At 46.9% G+C, this 4604-nt stretch overlaps 1 protein-coding gene across 4 annotated transcripts in view; it reads right to left on the reverse strand.

Annotated features, from left to right (window-relative positions):
• Stmn4 (stathmin 4) overlaps nucleotides 1-4054 on the reverse strand; it is a 17046-nt gene extending 12992 nt beyond the window's left edge. For 3 of the 4 annotated variants that reach the window (XM_005355485.3, XM_005355486.3, XM_005355483.3), the window contains exon 1: nucleotides 3961-4049. The gene's annotated coding sequence lies outside the window, so the exon portion shown is untranslated. Of the gene's footprint in view, nucleotides 1-3960 lie in introns of all 4 variants that reach the window. The other variant, XM_005355484.2, reaches the window with a different exon arrangement.
• Between the last annotated feature and the right edge of the window lie 550 nt (nucleotides 4055-4604).

Genomic DNA, 4604 nt, shown 5'->3' on the forward strand with positions numbered 1-4604 from the left:
ACACCCTTTGTACACAGGGTCACATGGCATTAACTTTGCACATAAGGAACAGAGACTCTTCACTCCTGAAGGCTACCACTTTCCTTCCTCCTCTCAGAACTTCCCTCTGGGGTTTTTCTACCCCACCCCCACCCCAAGTTTATCACATACTTAGAATCATTTTACCCTCCTTGAATCCTGCAATAAAGACACCAGACAGCCATTTACAAGATGATCATCCGGGGGAGGGGCGAGGAACGAGCAAAGAAGAAAATACCCTTCCCTGCCATTTTTAAAAAAGCATTTGATTTTGGTTTTGGGGTGGGGGTTGTTTTTTGTTTTTAGAATTTAGACTTTTACATTCTAGACCCAACAGGAAAAAGGAAGCCATAGAGATCTATGCACTCACCCACACACATATGTCCCTCCCCCTCTCCCCCTTTATCTCCCCTACCATACTCCTACACAGGCACATTGCCTCCTCATTCCACAGAGTCATATCCAGGAGTCTCTTCCAAAGTCCCCTCCCACAGGGTCCTACTGCCTGACCGTGTGGAAAGTAGTGGATTGGGGAAGGAGCAGAGAAAAGAGACAGATCCAAAGGGGCAGAAGCCTGAGTGTGACTGGCCTGACTTGTGACAGGCTCCACAAGGAAGGACCTGGCACAAAAGGGCGTGGGACAGAGCGCTGAGTCTCTGTGGATTGTCTGGGGGACTGGATCTTGAAGTCCTGGCCAAGTGGGACACAAAGACAGGATCTTTGTGTTTCAGGGAGAAAAATAAAACCAGGTTCTCTTTGGTGACGATCTTGATGATTCAGTATCCAGGTGGTTAAAATCAAGACCACAGGTAAGTTTGGGTTTTCCCCTTCTCTCTACATGGCTGGCTTGGTGCAGAGACCATTCCCTCTCCTTACCTTCTCCCACTTGCTCTGTTTTCCTTGTCCCATAGTCTGCCTTTGTTGTTCAACCATCTTATTCTCTGTATCTGTTCATAGTCTCTGATGCTCGGTTTGGTTTTGTTTTGTTTTGTATTAAACACTAGCAACTAAACCTAGGACCTTGTGCCTGGTTCACAGCACTCTCCCTCTGAACCACATCTCTACAACTTCATCCTTCTTGATTAAGCATCAGCCAACCCAGTTCCCTCCTAAAAAGCAAATATGGTTATTTATTAAATGTCCAAACCTAAGTGGAAGACACTCCCACTTCCCAGTTCCCTTCCTCCTTTCTTATCTGCGAAAGATACATCCCAAGAGGTTCCTGGCATGTCTAGAACCACAGACAATGCTGAATTATCTAATACACCATATCTCACATATATATATATGGTGATATATATATACTTCTGATAAAATAGAATCTATACAGAAGGCACAATTAAAGACCAACAACAGCAATTAAAAAATTAGCAATAATAACATTATATTGGTAAAAATTTCAAATTCCTCAATTGTTTTTTTTCCTGGAAATTACCATTTAGTATTTTTGGATGTAATGGATCTTGGGTAGCTGAGACTAAGGAAGGCAAAACCGTGAATAAGGGTGCGGTTGTGGTATGTCTGTTCAACAGTGTGTTCTGAGTGTGCATGCTATAAGGTCAAAATTCTCTAGTCCTAGGAATCCTTCAGAACGTGGCATTGCCTTTCTGGTTAAACAAGACTGAGATTTCCTTGTACCTTTGGGTCACTTATCTGGTGCCTGGGAACAGGGACACACCATCTGCAATATGGATAGAAACTGGAGAACTGCATACCAAGTAAAATAAGTCAGAAAATAATGAGTAGGTCCCGTGCTAGGAGGCGCCTGGTGGAGACACATTCGAAGGTGGAAAGTGAGTGAGGGGTGCCCGTGGGGCACTAGTGGTAAGGAGTGGGACTAGGGACTATAACAGGTCCACTGAAGGCTGGGTGGTGGCGCACACCTTAAACCCCAGCACTGTTGGCAGAGACTCTGTGAGTTCAAGTCCAGCCTGGTCTACAGAGTGAGTTCCAAGACAGACTCCAAAGCTACAGAGAAACTCTGTCTAACAACAACAAAAAAAAAAAACACCTAAACATTGCATGGACAACATTATTTATCAGTCACTTAAAATAATGAAGACAGCCAATTTTGGTGCTGATTACATTTTTGCTACAATTAAAATTTTTAAATAAAAAAGTTCAGCCTAGTGAATTTTCTATGAATGTGTAGTCTTGGGGCTGGAAGAGACAATCAAAAGTCACTTAGCCTAATGATTCTCAACTATTTATTGACTGGAATCCACAATAAAAGCTAGATTTTATGTGTGAGCCAACATATGAATACCAGGCCAGGAGCATACATGTGTATTTGAATAGCACACACACATATATAAACAAATATACACCTAGTCAAAAATACAGAACTAAAAAGGCACAAGAAACACTAGCCATTATACGAGGTGTTTCTTTTTTCCTACTCTGTGCTGTCTAATTTTATTTTTTTTAAATATCAGTTACATTCTACAAAATAGATTTTGTTACCCACTAGTTAGGTTTCAGCCCTGGTTCAACGGCTCTGGTCTGGATTAACCTCCACAGCCATACAGAGATGTCCAGGATGTCTCTGTGGCATGGTCGTCAGGTTTCCCCTGAATGCCATCAGTGATAGGGATCTCACTTTCCACAAGGCAGCAGGCTCTGTGATGAACCTCCCTAGCAGGTAAAGCCCCCAAGTCACTTCCCAGTTGTTCCAGATGTAACTGGGTGGAGCTGGGGAAAAGAAGTCTGGGACCAGGTTGAGGGATCCGGGCAGCTGGGGAAGGGACCAAGAAGACAGCTCTATCTGCAAGGCAGGGAGCAAGAGACAAGGGCAGGGGACTGGAAGGTCGTGACTGTCTTCTGGGTGTGCACTGACCTGCCCCCTCTGCCTTTGCTTCCCTCCACTGCTATCATATTTCCACATCTGGTGCATGATCTCATCCCCCAAGCACCCACCTGAGGGAGAACTCTCCTCCTTGAGGGGCCCCAGCCTCAGGGGAGACAGATTCCACCACATTCCATCTCTACCCTTTGCCCCTCAGAACTCCAGCAGGTCATTGCCAGTAGTCCTATACGCTGTCCTCTTGGTGTTGGGACCTAGGGTATCATCCCTGCCTGGGGTCTTCAGACAGGACGACCTAAGGCTATCTGACCTGTCCTCTAAAGCATCCCCCTAAACTGTCCAGGTTGAGAACCATGGGGCTCCTAGATACCTGTGATCTTGGGAGAAATAAAACAAAGACAGCACTGCCACGTGGGGACACAGCTCTGTGCTGGACATCAGAGCTCTGGATCCGTGGATGGGGAGAAAAGGGGAGAAAAGATGCTAAAATTCCTTCCTGGGTTGGTGGCCTAACTGTAACTGATCAAGGAGCAGAGAACCTGGGTGTGGTCCTACAAGCTTGCTTTCTCTGACTTAGAGCCAGTGGCGGAGCCAGTTAGAATTAGGTTGACCTCAGGGTGGGGCGGGGCAAGCAAGAGGGGATGATCTCACTGTATCCTTAAGGCGGAGAGAGAAAAAGTAAGACTGCACGGAGGTAGAGGAGAAAGAAAAGACAGAGCCAAAAAAACAAGAACAACAATGAAAAAAAAAAGATGAAAATGGCAAAAGCAGAGCTTCTTCAGCTAGACTGGGGTCTTCATTCGGAACAGCCTCAGAGGAAGCTGAGCTCCAACAAACCTTCCTCTCTCAAAAGCAGAACATCTTTTATGCAGAAATAATTCAACATAAACCTCTGACATGTCCCACTCATTTGGAACGAAACCGATGTCCAGAGCCCACCCTTATCCCTCTTTAAGCGGCATCATTTTGCCTCACCCTGCTTCTCCCTCAGGATTTGACAAAGTTTAATCGACGGAGTGAAGCCAAAGGCAACACAATAGACACCAAGCCCCTTCGCTTCTCCCCCTCTCTGGCTGCTGTTTTGTTTCTTTCTTTTGTTTGAAAAGCCCTCCGATTATCCGCATCTGAGTTCTACTTACCTGCAGTCCGGGTTCCGAAGAGAGCTGCTCTCTTCTCACTCCCTCAATTAGTGGTACCCTGGGCTTCTCTCAACATCAGCACCACTGCTGGGCTCTCGCCATGACATCACCTCCGAGCTCCCTGATTGGCTAGCAGTGGGTTGCTTGGCAATTGGACGGTCTCCTCCGGTGGAGCAGGGATTGCCTGAGTGAGTAACTCTTAGCAGGCTGGGGAGTGGAAGATGATGTCAGACAAAGAACCTGCTTTCCCCTGCTGCCTGTGGGGCTGGGGAAGCAAGGGGGGCGGTGAGCATGGCCAGGAGACAAGAAAGAGGGTGTGGTACCGCAGGTGGGGGCGCCAGCACAGCTTGCAAGCTAGGGGAAGGATGAATGACTTGAATCTTTAGCTCTTCAGATCTGGAGGAGGGAGAATATGGAATCTAGAGGAGCAATAGGAAGAACAGATGAACCCTAAAAATAGCCCCCCCCCGAGAACTCGATGCCTGTTCCCAGCTCCCTCAGAAGAGCTGACACATGGGAAGCATGCTTTATGTGGTGGGGAAAGGCTGCAGAAATCCCAGGTCCAGGAGTGAGTGAGGGCTTCAGCCTTACAGGTGTCCCGGGGGAGCAGGGTTTCCCTCTGGCCTCCCTCAAAAACATGTTGC

This window comes from Microtus ochrogaster, chromosome 17, assembly GCF_000317375.1.
Source record: "Microtus ochrogaster isolate Prairie Vole_2 chromosome 17, MicOch1.0, whole genome shotgun sequence".
Taxonomy (NCBI): domain Eukaryota; kingdom Metazoa; phylum Chordata; class Mammalia; order Rodentia; family Cricetidae; genus Microtus; species Microtus ochrogaster.